The sequence below is a fragment of the Castor canadensis genome, chromosome 7 (genome assembly GCF_047511655.1).
Source record: "Castor canadensis chromosome 7, mCasCan1.hap1v2, whole genome shotgun sequence".
Lineage (NCBI taxonomy): Eukaryota > Metazoa > Chordata > Mammalia > Rodentia > Castoridae > Castor > Castor canadensis.
The window spans coordinates 159,153,430-159,175,776 of NC_133392.1; the positions used below are offsets into that span (position 1 = coordinate 159,153,430).

Below are 22,347 nucleotides of genomic sequence, written 5' to 3' on the forward strand. Positions count from 1 at the left end.
TTTGAAATAGATCCATCCCGACTCATGGAGGCCGAGGGAGAGTCAAGGTGACATAAGTACATTGTAAGGGAAAGGACTGTCCTTCTGGCCCAGCCCTGCCCTGTGCAGTCTCATCTGCTTTTCCCTCTCAGGTGTCTGGGGAACAGAGCAGCAATGGTGGTCACCATGGTTGAGGTCCTGGGCATCTGTAGGAGGACTCCTTCACTCTGACAGCTGAAGTCATCTCTGGTGGCAGATGGGTGTTGGTGGCTGGAATGTGTTCCCTGTATGGTGGGTTTGAGGCTAATCACGTAACTAAATGTCCTGCCCAAAAGATGTTCTTTGCCTAAGAGAAACCTAATTATTGCAGAATCTATTTTTTTTTTAAAGACAATACTAAAAACAACATCAAACCAAAAAACCCCAAACCCCATCAACACTAGTAGCTGTCACTAATGGACAGAAGGCTTCTCTAGAATGCTTAACCACATGATAAAAAAAAAAAAACTCAGGTAAGGAACGCTGTGCTTTTGCATTGCAGGACCAGGGTGTGACCATTTTAGACCTTGCTGCTAGTCACTCTCTGTTGCGACTATACAACTCTGGGGTGTAAAAGCAGCCATAGACAATATGTAAAAAAAAGGATGTTCTAATAAAACTTTATTTACAAAAACAAGTGATGGGCCAGGTTGGGTGCTTGAGCTGTAATCTGCAGACCCCCTAATCACATAATAAAAGCGACATTCTCCATAATGAAATTAAGACAGAAACGCAAATGCTCATGAGGTCCGCAGAGCTTGGTGCTCTCTTCTCATCAAGCCACAGCCCTGTCCTTCCATGAGGAATCTGAGTCTGGAAGGGGGAACCCCTCAAGGTCAAAGAGGAACCTTCCCGGCCAGGTGATCCCCATGCTGCTGGCTGGTTGAGCCTCTGGCTCCAGCGCTCAGCAGGCAAACAGGATGCTGAGAGACGGTGCCAGGGATCTCCCCTCAGTGCCTTCAGTCCCATGGCCCTGTTTTTACTTTGCTAGTAATTCTGGCTTATCACTGGATTGAGGGCAATGATTAATCTCTTCCGGAGTAAACACTTTAAAGACATCTTCCCAGCCACTCTCTGAGATGCCGCTTGTCGGCAAAGAGCTGAGGACAGCTGGCTGCATGATGCAGGCTGCTTCCTCTGGTGCCACACTATTTTTGGAGACTCTCTTTGCCTCATTTATTTTTGATTTGAGTTGTTCATACAGACTGTGTTCTCTTTCTCCCTCCTGTGCTGAATTAAGTGAGTGCAGTATTTTAAACCCTGCTGGTGTTATCTCATGATTAGCACAGATGAGCCAAGTGCCTGGATAGCACTGGTCAAGGAGCGGCCACCTGGCCTCATGAATTAGCCCTAGGTTTATGTGAAACTGACCTGCCCTTTGTGGGACAGGGTGTGACTTCACTCTTCTGGAAGTTGTGATAATCCAGTCCTCAGGGAAAGACTGGGCCTTTGGGACAAAGCCACTGCACTGAAGCCAGACTGTGAATGACAGGGGTCCAGGGATATCCAGGGAGTGCCTCCAAAGGCCATGGTGGACAGGCTGAAGGATGCTCCCCTGGGCAGCAGCCCTGGGCTGGGCATTAGAACTCAGGTAAGCTGGGAAGTCCCAGTGAGGCCTTGGGTAAGGGCTTTCACAAGCATTCCTGCCCTTAATTCTTATTCCAAGACCTGTTGAGGTTGTTGCTATCATTAGTCACAGCTGACAACTGTAGAAACTGAGGTGTAACCGGGTGAGTGGCAGTTCTGGGAGTCCATTCTATAAGCTACAATCCTGTGTCCTCACCAGCAGAGAAGTCTGGGGATAAAGGAAGGAGCAGCCAGCGGCTTTCTAGGGAGTGAGCTGACATGTTAGAAGGCTGGAACTGTCCAGGTGTGGGCTGGGGAAGACTGGGTCAGGTGAAGCAGATGGAGGTGACCAGTTTGTTGAATTTGGGATGTTGGGGTCTAAGGGCTCACTACTGGGCCAATGTGGGTTGTGAGAGAAGGAGTGTAAGGTGGCTCCAAGTTTTTGGAGATAAGTTGTCATTTCCCTAAATGAGAGAGTCTCCAAGCTGGCTGTGTCCAGCCTGAGATGCTCCATGAATATTCAGTGGGAAGGCTGCTGGTGTCCTTTTTCTGGGCCCCACCTCAGTCCCTGGGTCTTTCAGGTACAGCTCCCTCTGCCTGCATGCTTGGTGTCCCTGTTCAATTGTCACCTCTCCAGAAAGGCCACCTGTCCCAGAGACCTCCATCCTTCACACCATCACATGTGTCCTGCCAAGCACACATCTTAGCCTGTGAACATTGCTCACCTGAGTGTCCTCCACAGGACAGCAGCAGGGTCTATCCCATTTCCTACAGAGCTCCTTGTACCCAGAGCAGGGCCTGACACTGGTCGGTGCCCATCATGCCTTTGCTGAATGCATGCACATGTGCCAGCCTGCTCTGGACAAGCAACTTTTTCCGTATAGAAAACACAGATGACAGCATGAGGCTGAACCCCAGCAGAGAGAAGGAAAGTGGAGTGGTGGAAGGTCATTTTTCAGGTGCTCTTCCTAGGGTAACAGAGGGCATCCTGCAGCCTCTCCAGCTTCTTCCGAGGGGTTTCTTGGCAGGAGTACAGCCACACAGGCCTACCGGCTCTTGGGCTATTGCTGAACCTGACAATCTCTGCCGGGTCTGCAGCCTTCCACTAGGATGATGCCAGGCAGGAAGGTAGAGCTAGGCAATTCGTGGCAGGTGTGCATGGGCATATGTGCACTGGTAAGCACAAATAAATGCATAAATATACCACCTTCACCATCACCACCTCTACCTCCACCTCCATCTCCCTCACCTTTACCACTATAACGACCATCTCCACCACCTCTACTACCACCACTTCCACCATCTCTATCACCACCACCATCACCATTTCTACCACCTCTACCTCCACCATTTCCACCACCTCCACCTTCACATCCCAGGCCAGCTTTTCTTCCCCCCAAGCACTCCTGATTTTGGTGGTCTCTGCTCTTGGAACCCTCCTCCTACCCAGACTCCATGAGGGTAATTCTTCTGCCCCTCTAACTTCAGTTCTCACCTCCTTACTCAAGGATGCCTGGCTGTACCTTTATCCCACTTCCTACCCTGCACTGCAGGTTTTGCCTTGGTCCACATAGGTATCCCTGGAACATTCTTTCTCTTGCCCACCTCCACTGCTTGCTTTTGGAACTCCTGCCTGAACCACAGCTGTCCATCTGTTATGAGAGACCTATTTCTATTTCTCAACACCAGATCTCTCACGTTACTGCCTTTCTCTCAAGCCTTCAGTGGCTGCCTGGAGTCTTCGGCATCAAGCCCAAGTGCCTCTGCTTGACATTCAGAGCCATTCACATCTACCTTTCCAGCTCTTGATCCCCATTCTGCCTCTCCTGCACCTCTTCCTGCCTCTTCCTCTGCACACCTGGCCTTGGGCACACCTGCCTTCCTGTTCTGCATACCTGTCCTGTGTATATTATGCACCTCTCTTCCCTCTTGCTCTTGGGCCTGTGGCCCCTGCCTTTGCACCTGTTGCTCCTGGGAAGGATGCTGCATCTCCACATTGGCCGGGGACCTCACCAGTTTCGGGTCCACTGCAGACCAGTCCCAGGTCTGGATGGTCACTCTGCTCTATTCATAGTGGTTCCCCTAGGTTGGGGAACAGCAGTCTCACTTTCCATCTCCACTCCTCAAGCACCTGCATCTTCCGAAAGAAATGCCCAAAGTCACACAGCTCTAAGAACAAAGAGCTGGGGCAGGTCCACCGACTGCAAAACAATTTTCTCTCCATCTCCACTCCTCAAGCACCTGCATCTTCCGAAAGAAATGCCCAAAGTCACACAGAGCTGGGGCAGGTCCACCGACTGCAAAACAATTTTCTCTCTCTCTCTCTCTCTTTTTTTTGGTGGGACTGGAGTTTGAACTCAGGGCTTTGTGATTGCAAAACAGGCACTCTATTGCTTGAGCCATGCCTCCAGTCCATTTTGTTCCGGTTATTTTTTGGAGATGGGGTCTTGTGAACTATTTCCCTGGGCTGGCCTTGAACCTTGATCCTCCAGACCTCAGTCTCCCAAGTAGCTAGGATTACAGGTGTGAGACATTGGTGCCTGGCATTAAAGCCAACACTCTTAATGAACTTCTTGCAGTTTGTCCCAGACTGCAGGGGCAATTTCTGGTGAGGAACACTCTATGTGCCTTTTTGGTTTAAATCTTTGATGATGGAATGCTAGCCCAGCCCCTGGGCACCCTCGTCCCAGTAAGACCTCTCCCCATCCAGCCAACTAGAGGTACACACGGCTGAATGCACAGGCTGGGCTTCCCCATCTCTTATGTCCATCTCCTCCTCAGCTTGCCCTTGACAACGCGGATGATCTTTGACCAGGCATTCCACCTGTGACCTAAGGGAACTGGCGATGATGGAGGTGGCACATGCCTGAATTCCAGGCCTGGAATTTGTATCTATCTATTTATTTTCCAGTTTCTTTTTAAAATGTTTTAAAAATTTTTTGGTGGTACTGGGCTCTGGGCTTCATGCTTGCTGGGCACGTGTGTTACCACTTCAGCCATGCCTCCAGACCTTATAGCTCTGCTTATTTTGGAGACAGGATCTCACTTATTTGCTCACATCAGTCTAGACTGGGATCCTCTTATTCTATGCTTCTTGCCTTCACTGGGATGACAGGTTCAGGCCAACACACCCAGCTTTTTTCATTGAGATAGAGTCTCGAGAACTTTTTGCCTGAGTCTTCCTGATCTCAGCCTCCTGTGTATAGCTAAGATTACAGGCATGAGCCACCGGTGCGGTGCCTGGCTTCCAGTTTCCTCTTACGGAAGACAAGTAATGCTGGTTTTCCTTTTATTGCTGTGACCCCAAGTTTCATTTCAAAATAAGATTTATTTAAGAAACAAGTTCAGCTGACGAAAATGAAACCACAAACTTAGAAACAGGATTAGTGATGTGCACATATGACCCAAATTATAAGATGAGAGACCAGTGACCCAAGAGTGAGAAATACTTGCCAGAGATGGAGAGAGGAAGAGAGAGACAGAGAGAGGAAATGGGGTGCCAGAGAAGAGCCCCTTGTTCACCTATGGGCCTCATGACCTTATTCCCAGAATTCTCAAGGGAAGGCTGGTAGACTCCACAGCAGAACCCCAGGGCAGAAAGTAAATTCCAGGTCACCTCACACTCCTTTTCTTTTTAACTAAATTTGTATCCCCTTTTGTGAAAGCATGTCAGAGTTCCTCCTTTTACAGGAAGTTGATCGAGAGAATCAAGGGAGAGATCAGAACCCAGGCAGCTGGCCCTGGGGAGAAGCTCTAGAGGATCTAGGCTGGGGGCCATGCCTGAATGCACATGTGTGTGCACACACACAGGCCCATCCTACCCACCAGCCACGATGCCCATTGTCTGCTGTACACTCATCTATACACAACCATGCTGGAGAAGAATCTCACCCTGTCCAGGCTGCATGCCCCACCCCAGGCCAGGTGGACATCACTGAGCATTCTGCCTGTGGAATGGACTGAACCTGATGGCTATCCCAGGCCATCCCCTGGGCAGCCTCCTGCTCTCTGAAAAGCAGATGCTCCAGGGTGTAGCTGAAAACCAAGTCCAGAACCCTCACAGAGGAGGGGGTGGACAGCTCCACAGTGCCATCCTGGCGACCTTCACACTCATCTCCAGAGATGCAAATGTTCAGCCCAGGCACATTTGAAACACGGACACATAGCGTAGCCCACAGTTCTCTGGAGTAGTCAGGGGGAGATGGACCATTTCCATTTCCCAAGGGCACTACTGCTTTCTTCCTTGTGGGCCTGGGCATGCCCAGTTTATTGTCTAACAGCTTCTTGTGGCTACTCCTGGAGGAATAGGACAGGGCTGCCTGGCATCTCTATAATTCAGGTCTGGTGGGAGACACCTTCCACCAGATGGCCCAAGGCCTGGGCCTCCTGCAGAAACAAGCCCCAGAGGAGATAACAGAATCCCTGGGGCAGGTAGGGACAGAGCTGTGAAGGGGACTTCTTGGCATTTCCCCTCCTGCAACTTCCTTTTTACATTCCTGCAGTGACTCCTCGGCCCCCTGGCTTGTGGTCCTCAGAGGTTCTTAGAGAGGACACAGGATCCAGGGAGCCCTGCCCTGGCAACTGTCAGGGTGAGGGGGGAACCTGGTGCAGAGGAAGTGGATTTGGCTCACTGTCTACCTTGTGAAATCAAAGCCTTGCCTTTTATATCAAGTAGAAACCCATCTGCAGGGCTTAATGGCCCACCTCTAGAATTCCCTCCCCACCCATGCCAAAGAGGGGGAGGTCCCAGGTAAGGCAGGCCTCCTGGCCCCCTCACACTCACCAGCTCCCTCAGGGCAGCCATGCAAACCCAGAGGACTCTAGGCGGCACCTGCAGGCCTCAGTGAACTCTGGAGTCCTTTCTGCCACTGCTGCAGCATCCCTAGCCCCTCCCAGGCTGGCTGCAGCTGCGTCCACCTGGCTGCAGTGTCAGAGATGGAACCTCTACATCTATTGGAATGATCAACGAGCTGGGCGGAGGGAGGAGTGGATGAGGGGAGGGGGAGAGGACACACTGCTCTCCCTTCAGTGATGAGAAGAGCAGTGATGCCCAGGCAGGATCTGCAGAGCTCTCTTCTGGAGCATCCACCTTAAGGGACAAAGAAAATGCTGAGTCTCTCATGGCCAGAATGAGATTTTAAGTGAGCCAAACCAGGAAAAGCCTAGGGGGGTGGGGAGGAAACAAGAATCCTTCCCTAGGAGACTGTGTTCCAGAGCCTGACTCAGCAAGGCAAGGGGGGCAGATGGATGCACAGACGGATGCACGATGTATAGAATAGGTGAAGTGGCTGCTGTGGCCTTCTGGGAGGAGGGGATGGGTTTTAACCACCTGTACCCCAGGGCGGGAGGAGGGAGAGATCAGCGTCCTAGTGTTTCCATGACTGGCAATTTCAAAGGGAATCACTTTACAAGGGTGTAAAGAGGACGCCATGCTGGTGTCCTCCTGTGTTGTCAAGCTACCAAGATGTGCCCCTATCTGGAGCCCTGGACAAACCCACACCTGGGTGTTCCCTCCCCGACCACACACAGTGACTGTTGGGGGGGCGCTGTATGGGGAGGGTGCTGCTACCACATAGGGTGATGTGGGATTTTGCAATAGCTATAGAGATGGGAGGCAGCAGTCTCTGGAGAGCCTCATGCAGAGACACTCTGGTCATTGTGTCTTGCCAGCCACCTTGCTGAACCTAGCACAGTGGCTAGCACAGAGGAGGCTGTCTGTTCACTGTTGATCCCCAGAGCCTGGTGCTGAGTTGAACTCATCCATGGACTGTGGTCCTCAATAACTCTTATTAGTGCACAATAGGTAACCCTCAATCACGAACTTTGAAAGAAACTAGGGCAAAAACCCTGGTTCCACTTGCAGAAGGAAACTGGAAGCCTGGGACAAAGTCATTGACCAGGCATTAGCATAGGTGCTGGATTTGTCTCTTGTATCTCATGCTGGTGGTCCTGGGGTTTAACTCCAGGCTTTGTGCTTGCTGGGCCCTATCACTTGAGCCACATTCCCAGCCTACCGCTTTGGTTTCTAGGGAGCACCCAGAACACAGCTCCTAAGATGCCCATCCCTGGGACCTCCTTCAGTCCCACAGCACGAATCCATCCCCTCCAGGGGGAAGGCAGGCTGACATTCTGAAGAGGGTTTACCTCTGAGTGTCCCCATCTGCCCCCAGTGGGATCTGCATCCTGTCTCACCTGCACATGGGACTGCCTCCTCACATGACCACTGGCAAAAGGCAGGACTGGGCTTCCTGCCACCTCGCTGGGCTACTGAACTCCCTAAACCAGAAGGGGGACTGCCTTCCAAACCTAGCAGGTGTGGACAGAGGAGCCCCACAATGAATTCCACTCCTAGTTAGGGTGTTCAGCGCTGGCTCCAGGCCCTCAGCTGATTTTCTTGTTCTTTTTTGAGATGGGGGTCTTGCCATGTAGTCTACACTGAGTTCAAAACTATCCACCAACTCAACCTGTCATGTAGCTGGGACTACAAGCATGCACTACTACCACTGGCTTCCATGGCTGGTTTTCCATGAGACATGACTCCACATGGTTTCACTAGACTACCACATCTCACCCCCCTGCCCCACGCTTCCACTCCACCATTACCCCTTGCCAGCTTCACTTGATATGTAACCTCTGCTGAAGAGAAAGGAACCCCCAGACTAGAAAGAAAGCCACGGAAGCTTCTGGAGGAAACACAAGGGTTGGGGGTGGGAATCAGCAGCAAAAGCCAGCTGCAGCAGACCGAAACATGTCCCCAGAACATACGTCCGAGTCCTAACCCCGATGCCTGTGAACTGACCATTTTTAGCAAAAGGGTTTTGCAGATATCTAAGGTAAGAATCCTGTAAGGTCATCCTGGATTAGGCTGGGCCTGTCTCCAGTAACAAATGCCATGGTAAGAGGGACAGACCTCAGATGCATGTGAGGGTGGAGGCAGAGACCCCCCCAGCGCCTCTGGAAAGCACATCCCTGCCCACACCTTGACTTTGGACTTCTGGTTTCCTGAACTGTGAGAGAATAAGGCCATTTTAAGCCACATCCGTTATAGTACTAGAAAACTAATGCCTCCTTATCCATGGGGACACACTCCAAGACCCCCAGTGGACGCCTGAAACCGTGCATAGAACTGAACCCGCTATACGTCAGCTTTTCCCTAAACATACATCAAGCAAAGCTTAATTTATGTCTTAGACACAGTAAGAGATTAACAACAATAATCAAAGAAAATAATTACAACAATATCCTGTAACAGAAGCTACCTAAAAGTTATGTATTACTTATTTCTGGTCATTTCCACCAAGCATTTTCAGATTGATCAGGCTAAAAGGAATGGAGGAAAGGAAACATGGAGAAAGGCGTGGGGACTACTGCACGCCCACCCAGTCGTTAGCCTCTCACCCTAGCAGGTTGTATGGAAGCAGAGAAACAGCGTTCTCTGCGGGAAGTGACCCTTTACTGGGATCTGGATCCTTGTGGGCCCCAATCCTCCCTGTAGAGGAGGGGAGCTTGCTCTCCCTGCAGTCCCATGTGTGAACCAGGAGCATGGGGCTCCTCCCTGCTCTCCAGGGGACAGTAAGAATAAATAGCAAATGGCTTCAAAGAGGATTACCATCCTAGCACCATGTGACAGGGGCATGAAAGATTAATACCTTGTCTGTGCAGCACTACACTAGCAATTTGAAAGCCATCTTTACTTCACCACATCCATTAAAGCCTCTGCTGAGTAAAAAGATAGGCGAAAGAAACCTATTGGGTGCTGCATCTTTGCCATCACGTAATTAACAGGGAAATATGCTTTTAAATGAAAACCCTTGTTGAGGCTGCGGTGAGTGGAGCCAGCATGGTTCCTGGGGCATGTGGTACAATGTTTGGGGAAAATAATTGAGTAGCCCAGGTCCACAGTCTGGGGTCCGGAAATCCTGCTTACATACCCTTATCTTATCAGATCAAGAGAGGAAATAAAGGGAGATGCATGCGACAGGTAGCCACAGCCTCACTTGGAGGAGCGAAAAGATGAATTGATGTGTTGAGTGTTGGAAAACCATGAAAGGATGCAGCCACTCCTGAAGGCTCCTGTTTGGGAAAGTCCTTGTGTTACAATGTAGGGTGTAGAAAGGGCGGGGCATCCAGGTGTGTTTGGAGAACAGGTGAGGGTGAGGGGCCCCTCCCATGTTGCCTGTGTCTTAGTGACCTAGAGTTTGTGAAGCAGGAATAGGAACATCGGGAGGAGCCTCCTGCCTGCACAGTATAGCAAGCTGCAGTGAGCTGGGGCCAGGCTGTTCCTTCCTGTCGTTGTCCCTTACTTACTTTTGATGACCCTGGTCCACGAGTGAGGTCACAAGTGAGCACCAGCCTCCTTGAGCCTGCCTGGGGCAGGAGTCGGCTGTGGCCACATTCTAAGCTGTATGACTCGTAAGGTATAGGACCTGTTCTAACCTGTGAAGCAGAGACAAGCAGGGCCCACTCAGGCGGAGCTAGAGGATGAAAAGTAAATATGTAAGGTGTTAAGCAGGGGCCCTGACAGAGTAAACCCACTGCAAATGCCAGCTGCCAATACAAACGAGTGACAGGACAAATCATCATGGCCATTGTCATCTGCATCTCCCAGTCAGCCTGAATTCTTCCTGCAAACACTCAGCTGTCTATTTCCCTCTGCCCAGGCAGGCCGGGAGCCCTTTAGTAACCCTGGACATCTGCTGGAGGACCTCTGCCTGCCACCTGGGAACACTTGATCTGGACGCCCTGGGATGGCTTCTGCAATGGGGAGGAATTAGCTCCATACAATTAAATGTCTTGGTGGTAGAAAAATATGAGTGGTGCGCCCATCTCGGGGTCGGGCAGTACCAAGGCTGAGGCTGCTGACTGGGAAGGCCATGGGACCGAGAGCTGGAGTGTATTGTCCTGATGCCAGCCTCAGGCCACAGCTGCCTCTGCAGGCTCTGTGCACCAGGGTCTGGCTCATCCTTGACTCAGGGATGAGTCCCTGTCTCCTGCCATCTCTGGCTGAGCAGTGAGCCCCACAACTGCTGCTGCCTCCCTTTTGAACTCCCCGTTGTTCAGGGCAGGATTGTCCAAGGGGGGTAGTGGACAACACCTTGGGGAGGGTGCATCATGGTACAGTCAGCCTCAGTGGGGCCAGGGGCCCTCTGGTTCCCCTTGGTTCTGATGCCTAATGCCTGGCCAACCCAGGAGAGATGAAGTTCCCTGAGCAGACTCAGCCCGGCTGTGGTGTTTACCTCTCTCTGCATCCTGGACATTAATGTGAATGGGGGAGGGGTTCTAGGATGTGGGGCCTCACAGGTCTGCAAAATCAGCCTGGGTCTGGAGAATGCACATCTGCCTTGAAGGACGTGATCCTTTGGCATTTATTTCATGGTGATCTGCCTCTTGCACCAAAAAATTCTTTACCTTGTATGAGGGACTTCTTGGAGGGCTGAGTCCAGGATATCTGACTTTAGAAGAAGGGACACATCTGCTGGGTGGTGCAGGGTCCAGAGCAGGGTCTGGTATTGGTTTGGTTTTGGCTGGGAAGAGGGGCTTCCCCTCTCTGACTGTTCCAAGTTGGAACAGGTGGCTCCTGTCCTTCAATGCTCCACAGAGGGTAGTGGGGATAGGTAGGCCCTATCCTCATGGGGCCCACAGTTTGGAGGAGGGGCAGATATCAGCAGAAATGATCACTGAACGGTATGCTCATTAAGAAACTTATAGGGGTGCTGGCTTGGGGCTTGGTCAGTGCTGTGTTGTAACCTTGGCTCCACCAACAAATATGGGCCCCCTTCCAGCCTTTTTCTCCCTGAAACAAGGAGGCTGGCCCACAAGCAGTACAGGGTTGAAGAGCCTGAAGGGTCTCTCCTAAGGTCATTGGCTGCAGGAGTCCAGGACCCTAACCTCACAATGCTCAACAAAATAAACTGGGTCTGGGGCTATGTTGGAGACCAGGATTCTGACAAGCCTGGGGACAGGTACCCTTTTTTATCCCTTTCAGGGGCTGAGGGCAAGAGTCCCCTGGCTTGGGGATCTCCCCCCCAGCCCCTGAGACTCCCTAGGAACCCACATGATGTACCCTGGGGCCCAGCCAGGCCTTGGCACCCATACAGCCCAGCAGGTGGCTGGGACACTCTAGCAGCTCCCCATGGTTGTCATGGTTACTGAAGACAGTAGCCCCAGCAGCATCCAGAAGGCTTTGCCAGAAACTTTTGGGGTGGGTAAGGCAAAGAGGGAGGGCCCAACCAGATATGGGCTCTACATGTGTGTGTCTGGCAAGATGGTGGTGACCATGGGCAGCTTTGGGCCCGTGACCTTCCCTGAGGGTGCTGCAGGCTTAGGGCAGAGCTTGGGGCCTCTAGGTGGTGCCACTCTAGTTGGCTTCCCTCCCTATATGTTGGGCAGATGATCCAGTTCATCCACAGAGGAGACTGGGCATTTTCTAAAGCCATCAGAGCCCAAGACCCTTGCTGTCTTAGCTGGGTGCCCCTCTCCTCATGGTGCCCAATACCCACACTGTCTCTTCCCCTTCATGCCTGCTCTCCCTGGCTCAAGTCTCTCACCTGCCTCTCCCCTTTCTGACTACGCTGTTTGCACACTGCCCCATCATGCTCTCTGGGCTACAGACATTTTGGTGGTGGCCCATGTGTTATCTTGGTGCTTAGAACTATTCCACCTCCACAGTCCCAGAGGGCAGTTCCCTAGTTTGTGGGTCCATGAGGAGTGAGTGACATTCCCCAGTCACAGACCTCACGGCAGAGCAGGAGTAGGAGAGTGCAGCCCCTCACGTGTCATACAGGCTCCCAGGAACAACATCAGGTCCCCAAGGGCAGCCTCTGGCTTCATGTGCATACATCCTGCTTTTTGAAATGTCACTGTTTTTTCTGTACCACTTCCACTCAGGCCCCACTGTAACTGTCACTGGTCCCCAGGTGCCCTAGTGCAGTGTGCTGAGGTCCTGTAAGCACTGTCCCACTGCCTTTCCATCAGGAGGATGTAAACAAGGAGGCTCCTGCTGGTCTCCTGTGAGGAGCAAAGAAAGCGCACCTGTGTTCCTGTGGAAAGGGGACTGTGAATTGGGACTTGCAGTTCTTGCTCTAGGCACTGTGTCCTTTGGAGGAGGAAGGGGATAAGCTTGCTCTGGGCCTTCTGTCCATGATACCTGAACACCCCCTGGCCTGGGTGACTAAAAATACCCTCTACTCATTGCCAGGGAAAGGCATACCCCCTGGGAGGTAAGAGGAGCAAATTGTGCAGTCAGGAGAGAGGAGGGTGAGGGAGGGGTGACACAGGATGTGTATAGCCAGGGTGCAGTTGGGGGCAGACCAGGCACAGAAGGGTGTCGGCAAAGTACAGATGGGGTGCAGTTGGGCACAGGCAGGGTGTAGTTAGGTACACAGTGACAAGGTCCTGCTCCTCTAATGCAGCTCTGGCCTAAGCACAGCAAATCCGAATGAACCACATTCCAAAAAGCCTGGGAAACTAACAGCAGCTCCTTGCTAACATGCTATCCAGATAGAAGCTCAGTTTTAGACACAAAGCTGACAAAAGCTAGCAGAGCATTTCAGTAGAACGTGGGCTTCACGTGTTCTGAGAACTAAAGAAACTTTGGCAAAGCCCTTTTCCTAAGAGCTTCCAACCGTTGGCAAGGGTTTCCTCCTGTAGCTCTTTGAGGGGGAGTAGAGGTAGGAAAGTTCACCTACAAACCAAAATAGCTAGGAAGTGTTTCTCAAAGCATGGTGGTGGAGCCCCTGGGTCTCGGTTACCAGGGGACTGTGAATGATGGAGCTGGTCCAGCTGTGTGGGACTGACTCTTGGGAGACGGTCTAGGCCTTTCAAGTGCTCTTCATAGCCCCTGTTCTTATCTGCTTTGGCTCTGTCATTGCACTACACAGAGCCACTGGAGGCTGAAGAGATGAGTTCATAACTGTCCCTAGAAATGTCCTCCCACATCAGGAAACAGAAAATGCACTGTGGAAACAAGTCTGCAAAAGGACAGACACACGGGTTGGCGCTGATGGCCTTGGTGACAGAAAAGTGACTTTCCTATCTGCAGCCTGTGCCTAAGCATAGTTCTTTCTCACCTTCATTCCTTTCCTTCTACAGGCAAACTCTCAAGAGCCACTGAGGCAACAGAGTCCACAGGTGAAGAAAACTAACATGGCTCTGAATAGCCTGGCTTTGGGTCCTGGCTCCTTCTTACAACAGCTTGGAGACCTCAGAAAAATCACTTTGACTTCCAGACCCTGTTTCTGAATAAGATGAATGTGATCCAGGACTTTAGTGAGGAGGGAAGAAGCTGACATTGACACTGGCAGTGCTTGGAGCCTGACTGAGGGGTAGGGGGTGTCAACCTGCCGCAGGTTCCTGTTACAGGAGGCTGGTCTCCATTCTTGGCCACTCCTGGGAATAGGCCTTGATCCTCTCTTAACACACCAGCCCACCATGCTGAATTTCCCTCTCTTCCCTGGGTTCTAGAATAATTCAGGTTCCTCCTTCTTGACCTCTTGTCTTGACCTTCTCCTACCCCCTTAAATCCCACACCCAGGACCACTCCCTGAGCTCTGTCTTCTGCCCTTTTCACCCTTGGCACTAACCCCCAAGTGATCTCGTGCACCTTTGGGGCTGTGACTGGGGAGAGGGGAGGATGAGAGAGGCGGATGGTTGGCAGTTATACCCAGGTTCCACCTCTTATTTGAACCCCAGTACCATCTTCTCAACGTCTGTGGGCACAACCAGCAGTGAAATACATGCTTCCATCGGGAGTCCCTCTCCTGCCTGCTTCCTTGCATCTCTGCAGAACAATGTGGACCCAGAGAGAAGAGCTTGGGAGGCTCCTGTCTCCTCCCTGCTTCCCACCACTGTTCAGTTCCATAGAAACTCTGGCCCTGACACCCTCCTCCCTATCTGTGTTCACATCCTGACTTTGACTATATTGGGCTTCAACCATGGTCAAACCACCTGAGTCCTCCCTCTGTGGGGTCTCCCCTGCAGGCCCCCTTTCCCAGTCCTGCCATCACAACCCTGCCTTCAAGGGCTGCATCTAATGACCTCCACCCATCTTTCCTTCCCTCTTAGCAGGGTATACTGCATCCCCTTCCTGGCTCTTAGCCGCCCTCATCCCCAGGGGGGCTAAGAGCTGGGTGGGTCTTGCTAATTGTCAGCCCCTGAAATGTCGGCAGCAAAGGTTTTGCCTATTGTCTGTATTTGTAGGTCTTAAATAACATTTAAAATTAATTTCCCAGTGAATGGATTCATCAGTGTCTCCTTTTCCATGCATTCTAGTTATTTCTGGCCCACCTGCATGCAGAAGGGGTAGGAAGGGTACCACTTCTGGAGAGCCCCTGCCACTACTGAGAGTTATTTTGAGATCCTTCTGCTGTGGGCTGCATTTGACAGCTTCTGGACATGGGGGTCTGAGTTCAAGTTGAAGGATCATGAAGCTGCCAAGGGATGGAAGCTAAAAACACACGGGTGGTGAAGGAGGGGTAGGCTCACTGTGCGGCTCTGCAGTCCCCTCAGTGCTGCTAGTGGGCTACTGGGGTCACAGAGACAATGGGCAGGTATGCAGATGGATGCTCAGTAGGCTTGCTGGCCCTCCAGGCCAGAGGCAAGGAGACCAGGGCAAGGTGTGACCCTCTGGTCCCTAGGAGCCTGTTCTCACTGACTAGGGCAACAGGCCCTTCCATGTTTGCCCTGTTCTTCTTCCCTTCCACCCTGTCTTTTCCTAGGGCTAGGCACTGCTTAGGCTCAGGAAATGACTCAGAGGGAATCCAAGTCACTCTGCTCTACTGCTCCTCGGGACTCAGCTGGGCTTCAGGCCCAGCTGCTTGGAAGGGGGAGGAGCTGGCCTCTACTGAGCCTGCTCTGCACCAGGGACTATTTGATGCTCCTCCTTTTGAGGGGCCATTCCACCAATCCAAATAAAGGGAGGTGGAAGAATGAAGCCCCAAGGCTTGGAGAGAAACAGAGCTGGAGCCTGGGAGAACTAACTCTCTACAAGGGTGAAGGGTGAGGCTGGAGATGGAGGACCCTTGTGTGGACAAGACCATAGTAAGCTATAAGGCCCAGTGAAGTCTCCTGCTCCCCTGCCCCCAGCGGTGTGCTGGTTTGTCTTGGAATCTGGTCAGGGAGCTGAGAAGAAACGTGTTGCTGCTATGGCTTGATGGTGTCTCCATTTCATGTGTTGGCAACTCAATCTTGAAATTCATATGTCGATGGTTTTTGGAGGTGCAGCCTTTAGGAAGCAGTTAGGATTAGATGAGGGTATTAGAATGGGGCCGCCATGGCTGGACTCGTGGCTTTATAAAGGGGAAGAGAGACCTGAGCTGTGTGCTTGCTCCATCCTGTCATGTCATGCCTCTGCTAGGGCTTGATGCAGGATTCACACCAGATGCCTATGCTAGGCTCACAACCTCCAAGATTGTGAGCCGAATACACTCCAGTTCTTTATAAATTGCTCAGTCTCAGGTATCTTGTTATAGCAGCTGAGGACAGACTAAGACACTTGGCTTTCTGCTGCTGAGCTGGGTGATGGATCTCACTGGCTCATCAAGTGAGGAAAATTCTGGGGCTCTGGAATGAATGTGGGAAGTGAGGAGATGGTCCTTTTTCCATATTTTCCCAATCCTACTTCAGCTGCAACCATCACGGCCTCAAAATAGCCAACTTGCAGTACCTGGATGCTGGAAAGATAGAGAAGATGGGAGGCAGGCAGGTGCCAGGGAAGCAAGTAAGACAGGCATAGGCAGCTGGCTCTAAGACAAGTGACACACACTACCCCACAGACCAGGTCTCTGGGGCAAATCACATGGTCATTTGGCAGAGCAGGGACAGGCCTCCTAATATCCCATCCAGGAAGGAGATGAGTTAAAATTAGGGTGTGCTGGTGCAGGGGACCTCAGGCTGGGGCACTGGTCACAGAGAGCATTCCTGGTTTACAGGAAGTGGAAAGCCAGCCCTGTCTGAGCTTCCCAGGGTGTAATGAAGGATACGAAGAGCTGGCAGCTGCTCGCATTACCTGGGTTGGGAGACTTGTGTGTCTGCAGAGTCCAGGTCAAACCAAAACCCTTGAGCCAATTCGTAGCGAAGGGATGAAGACTGGGTATATGACCTTCTCACCCTGGTTAGGTGTGGACAGGCCCTTTCTTACAGGCAAGCCCTTTCACCTCCTCAGCATGGGTTGAACCAAGATAGACAGCTCGTCTCAGTGGCACCAAGGACCATCTTTTGACAAACTCACTCCAAAGATGGGCCAGGGCTGGGACAGAGGGGCACCACTAGCAGAGGGATGAGTGTGGTGGGTCACCAAGGAAACAGAAGGGCAGGGCTTTCCATTTCATGAAAAAAGGAGTTTCCATATTTCTTCGGACCTTGAACTGGATCCTGACCTCCTGAACATGCAGGGGAACTCATCCCTGCAGAGGTAAGAATTTCTGGCATTTGCTAGAGATGGACTGGACAGTAGAGGGGGCAGGGTAGGAACAGAATCAAGGTTTCTTCATGAGTGGGGAGGCCAGGGTCAGTCTCGCTGCCACTCTGTGCCTCAGTTTCCCTTTGTAGGCTAATAACCCCTCACAGAGTTATTTAAAAGGTCCCAAGGTGAAGTAAGGTCAAAAGTGTAGCTCCAGTGAGAAGTCCCTACTCCTCATCGCACACAGGACTATGGTTTCCTGCCTCCCCTCTAACTAAATGGCCATCTTGTTGATGGTTACGAACAATGGTGCCTTTGTCCTGGGGACCTACCAGGCCAGGCAGACTGGTGTCCCTGAGAATTTGTTGCTGTTGGTGGCACCTCCTAGGTTTCTACCAGTGCCACCAGGATCTTGGACACACCTGAAGACATTGGCTTCTTCTGTGAGTGTCAGTGATGCCTCAACAGGGCCTTCTAAAAGACAGCTAGTCATAGCCTTGGGGTGTCTGCTTCCTCCAACTTGGGTAACCATGGAGGTGAACTGGGCTCAACAAAGTGTGAAGTATGGGGTCTCACCTGGCTCCATCAGAGTCTCTGTTGACCTTGGAGAAGTATCTGCCAGTTTACTCCTCTGAGACAGGAGATAGCTGACTGTTGGGTGGCTGAGACCCTGGCAACTTTAGCAGAAACTCTTCCGTGGGGTTTCTGCTCCTGGATACCTCCTGAGTTGGTCTTTCCCAAATGCTGTCTACAGCAGCCCACTATTCTCCCACTTTATGTAGGGACTCTAAGAAAACCCTTTGGCTCTGGGACCTTTGGTGACATGAAGATCATTGAGAATTTAGCTACAAACCAAACACATACTGCTTCTGGCCAGTGTCCCCAGACACTGAAACACATTCCTGGGGGTTCTAAGATTGGAGTAGGCTTTCATTCCACACAGGCTGTTTGCCCACTAGTCATGCCAATCACCAACAAACACCAGGCGCTCCTTCCTCCATGCCCTTACCGGAAACTGCTGAATCAACACTTTGTACTCACTTCTTCCCAATCATTTGGGTTGAGAAGGTGAATGAAAAAGGAAAGGAAAGGAAGAAAGAAGCCAGCCCAAGGATATAAAGCCTTCCAAGGTGGCCAGCCCACAGAGGTCTCCATCTTCTTGTTCTCTAGCACACAAGTCCCACCCCTCCCTATCTCTTGCACAAGTTTCCTCCCATCAAGGCTCCACATCCAGACCCAAGGGGTTTTGAACACTAGAAACACATGAAAGGGATTTTTAGGCTTTTCCACGACACCAGTCTCTCCACCTCATTGCCTGGCTCAGGTCCTGATTGTCACCCACTAGGCATTTGTTCACTGGTGCAACAAAAAGAAGAAAAGGACAGATTTGGGCTTTATAGGTTTTATAAGGGAAGCTGTCCCCAGGCTGCTTTGGAGGCAGGGCTGTGCAGCAACCTAGCATGGGTCAGTGTCACTGAGGTCAGTGTGGACATGGACAGCTTCCCCTGGAGAGGCTGCATGTTGGGCCTGATGGACAGGACCTTGGGAGCCAAGTGCACAGCCGAGGACCCCACGCTGCAAAAGCACAGGGCCAGGAGCCCAAGAGCTGCTCTTAAGCCCAGCTGACGCGTTTGCCAAGCATGAATCAGGAGGATAGATATGACTCTTCTCGCACGGGTCCCCAAACCCTGCAATAAAAGACCTGAATGCAGCTTCAAGAGCAGAGTGAAACTTGCTCTTGGCATTGGAAAAAGGGCTGGTGTCTTTTGAGGAGGAGGAGAAGTTGCAGAGAAAGAAGAAATCCTGAAGCGACAGACAGTGGGACAGCTGTGGCCTGAACTTGCTGTTCTTGCTCCTTGGATGTGGATGGATTAATTTCCATAAATGCTAATAGCCTATTTCCCCAAGAGCTATTACTTATGTCATCTCCCCTTGGATGTGGTTCAACATAGGGCAGACAAATGGAAGGGAGGAAAAGTCAACCCCTATTGGTGGGTCCGTGGCTCTGGTCCCTCTCCCACCTGGGCAGCTCAGGTCTGGTTTCTAAGGTGGTCCTGCAAATCTCAGGGACCACCTGCCTTCAGCCAGATCCCTATCACACCAAGAAGCAAAGAAAGTTACCAACCCCAAAAATGCTGAATCACAAAGTGAGGCAGAGCAGGAAAGTGGGGGTGGGGTGGGGAGAAGGATGGTAGAGAGGAGGAAAGTGTGCTTAGAGGTTTCCCACCTTTAGCATCCCAGGATGCTCTAGGCAAAGTGTAGCCCTCACAGGGGCCCCCCAGGACAAATGTCAGGAGGAGCAAGCAGGGTGCGTGCACCCAGTCGGGAAGGGTGAGCAGGTAGGCAGGTACACGCCGCCGCTCATACTGCAGCAAGCAGCAGTGCAGCACTCCAAGCTCTGCATCCCGCAGGAACAGCAGCAGGTAGGAAGGTGGGGAAGAGCTTTGTGCCAGGGCCTGGGCAGGAGGGAGAAGCTGAGGATAGGACTTGGGGTTCAGGGATGGGAGTGGGAGAGTGGAGGGTGTAGGTAGCCCGGGGAACAGATGCAGGGAGGGAGCGTCAAGGTCCTGGGGAGCAGGGCAAGCTGGAGAGAGCCTCCGTGGGGAGAGAGCCTCTGCGGGAAGGAGCTGGGAGCAGAATGGGTGAAAGGATGGGACGTAAGGGAACGTAGCGAGGATGAAGGATGAGCCTTGAGAAGCAACGAGGAGAGATGGACCGGGACTGGGAGCGCTCCAATGGGGATGCGCAGAGGCCGGGAGAGGTGTTGGGAAGGATGGAGAGAAGAGGGAGGTGAGGTTGCGGGAACCGGGAGGTGGCAGCGATGGGGATGAAGTTTGGGGCAGGGGTCGGAGATGTAAGCTGAAAGGTCAGGCGGGATGATTAGGAAGCAAAGGCAGGATGGGATGGGGGAAGGGAGATGATGGAGAAGGAGGTGAGGAGGTTGGAGAGGAGGTGAGAACGGCGGCGGGGGCAGGGACGCAGGCCGTGGAAGAGCAGATGGAGAGGGACCGCGGTGCCCGCCGCAGCGCGGCCTCTCAGGTGCCCGCCGCCGCTCTACCGGCGCAGGTCCTCGGAAAGCGCGGCCCGCCGGGGTCTCCCCCTGCACTCACCTGGGGGCTCCAGCTCCGGATCCTATGTCCCGTTCCGGATCTTCCTTCCCGCCCTGCCCCTGCGACTTTAGCGCCCCCGAATCCCGCTCGCTCCGGCAGGTTCCGCCCGCAGCATCTTCACCTCGTGGGACGCCCGAGGCCACGCCCCTGCCAGCCTATCATTGGGTGTTGTTCACGCCAGTCACACTCCCGTTGGTTGAAGGATCGTCATCCATGCAAATCAGGATGGGCCCGCCGCCGCGTCCATTGGCTGGCGCTTGCGGAGAGAAGCTTCCTGATTTGGGCGCTGATTGGCTCTGCGGCCCCGACGAAAAAGTGACGCCAAGCGGGTTCTCGGCCTGAGTGCGCGGCGCGCCGCCGCCGTCGGAGGTTCCTTCCGTGCGTGGAGGAGAAAGAGGAGCGTTCCCCCGGCCAGTACTGGGTCAGCAAGGCCTGCGGCTCAACTCGGCACCGGTCACCAGGTCTCTGGGTCCGCGGTGCGGAGTCTTCCGCGAAAGTGTGTGTTCCCACGTCCTAGGCGCGGCCGCGGCGGGCCCGTCTCCTAGGTAACGCGGCCCGTGGCGGGCGGAGCCATGTAGGCGGGCGCCACGGGGGAGGTTGGCCGCGGCCTAGGGGCGCGGGAGGCCGTAGGGCGGGCCAGGCTTCTGGGTCTCGGAGTGGGGTGGTCCGCCCGGCCTCGTACGGGGATTCAGTGCCTACAGGGCGCGGCGGTGGGGCGCGGAGCTAGGCCGTGCCCACGTCGGTCACACCGTAACCCCGGGCAGTTGGTACGGTCTGGGCTCCTTAGGCTGCTCCTTTGCTCCCAGACCTCGCGCCCACTACAACCCCCGGCCGGGGTGGGCGTGGCCACTGGCGCCCGTGACCTCGGTGTCCCCGGGTCTGTTCGCGCGCATCCTTCCCCGTTCTAGCTCGTTCAGGACCCCGCGACCGGCTCTTGCGGCTCTTTTATGTGCCGCGTGGCCCTGACCCTGCCCAGCCCTGGGACCTCCCGTCCGCCACGCGCCTCCCGTCCTCGCATGTCCACCCCCCCACCCCCGTCCAGCCCGCCGCTGCCGCGGGTCTCCCCGTGTCCGGCCCTGCGTGCGTCCGCGGTGATGCGCACGAGGCTCGCACGGAACTCCGCGAAGGAAGCCGGTCTCGCGCGTGCAGTGAGCGAGGAGGGTTATTTGGGAGGACGGTGGTGGGGTCTCCCAGTTCCAACCCCCGTTTCAGGGTAGCTCACCCCTGCAGTGTTCGTGGGCCACAGTTCTGCCTTGTGCTGTGTCCTGCCTGGGCCTCACTTTACCTCCCATCCCCTGGGGGCAAAAGAGCTTGTCTGCTGCGTCAAGGATACTGTCTCTAGGCCCTTAGCATAGGGTGAATGAGGGAATGCCTGGCAGCCCTAATCAGCCCTAATCAAGCCCCCAGAAGCCCCAGGGCTCCCGAGCCTCAGGGCCAGGCAGTTCTTTTGGGAGGAGGCATCCCTGGGCCTGGCAGCGGTTCCCACCTGCTGCCCTTCCTTCTCCTGGGAACCACTGTTGGTGGGACTTCATTCAGCCCAGCTCATAACTTCAGGCTTTCCTGGTTCCCTCCCCATTCCATCAGAAAAAGTAGCTCGGGCTAGGCTCCTGTGCTGTTCATTCTCACCCTCTTGTCTTTCTCCCCCACTGAAGGTTTAGATTATTGGAGACTGGGCGTTTGATGGCCTTCGTGTTGTGGAACACACAGGTGCTTGGTAAATGTTTGTCAAGTAGATCTGTAGAAGCAGAGACCTCCGAGGGACTTCCTGGCGCGCACTGGCACTGTGTAGATTGGAAACGGGCAGGGAGGGTGGGGTCTTTACTGAAGTTGGGAGGAGGAGAGAGGACTGGTTCCTTGGGTGCCTCCTTCCTGCTTTCACTGCCATCTTCTGGTCTCGGGGATGGAGCTGGGAGGGAGATAGCGTGGCTGAGATGGCTTTAGGTCAGTTCTCACTAGTCGTGGACTTTGGGCTGGCAGTTTAGCTTGAGCCTCAGACTCCTCATTCATGAGATGGAGCAGTGATGATGCTTTGCATTTATTGGGTTAATAAACATGGGAATGCTGATGAGTTCCTGGCTCAATCAAAATTGGTGCATTTTCTTCTTGTTTCCCTGGAGAGTCTAGTGTACCTTTTCTTGGATTCAAAGCATGGAACCCTCCCAGTTTCCTCTTTCTAATGTTCATTTGGCCCCAGTGGCCATTTCACCTTTTTTCCAGGGTGTTTCTACATAATCACTAAAAGATTCTTGTTGAGGC

General features: G+C 53.1%; 2 protein-coding genes across 6 annotated transcripts in view; one reads left to right on the forward strand and one right to left on the reverse strand.

Annotated features, from left to right (window-relative positions):
* The window catches only part of Kcnab2 (potassium voltage-gated channel subfamily A regulatory beta subunit 2), a 91,521-nt gene extending 71,277 nt beyond the window's left edge, over positions 1–20,244 (reverse strand). The window contains exon 1 of one of the 3 annotated variants that reach the window (XM_074081518.1): positions 20,092–20,244. The gene's annotated coding sequence lies outside the window, so the exon portion shown is untranslated. Of the gene's footprint in view, positions 1–6,367; positions 6,525–20,091 lie in introns of those variants that run through there. The other 2 variants (XM_074081516.1, XM_074081517.1) reach the window with 2 other exon arrangements.
* Positions 20,245–20,503: 259 nt separating this feature from the next.
* Positions 20,504–22,347, forward strand: part of Nphp4 (nephrocystin 4) — a 120,441-nt gene continuing 118,597 nt past the window's right edge. For all 3 annotated transcript variants that reach the window (XM_074081512.1, XM_074081514.1, XM_074081515.1), the window contains exon 1: positions 20,504–20,636. The gene's annotated coding sequence lies outside the window, so the exon portion shown is untranslated. The remainder of the gene's footprint in view (positions 20,637–22,347) is intronic.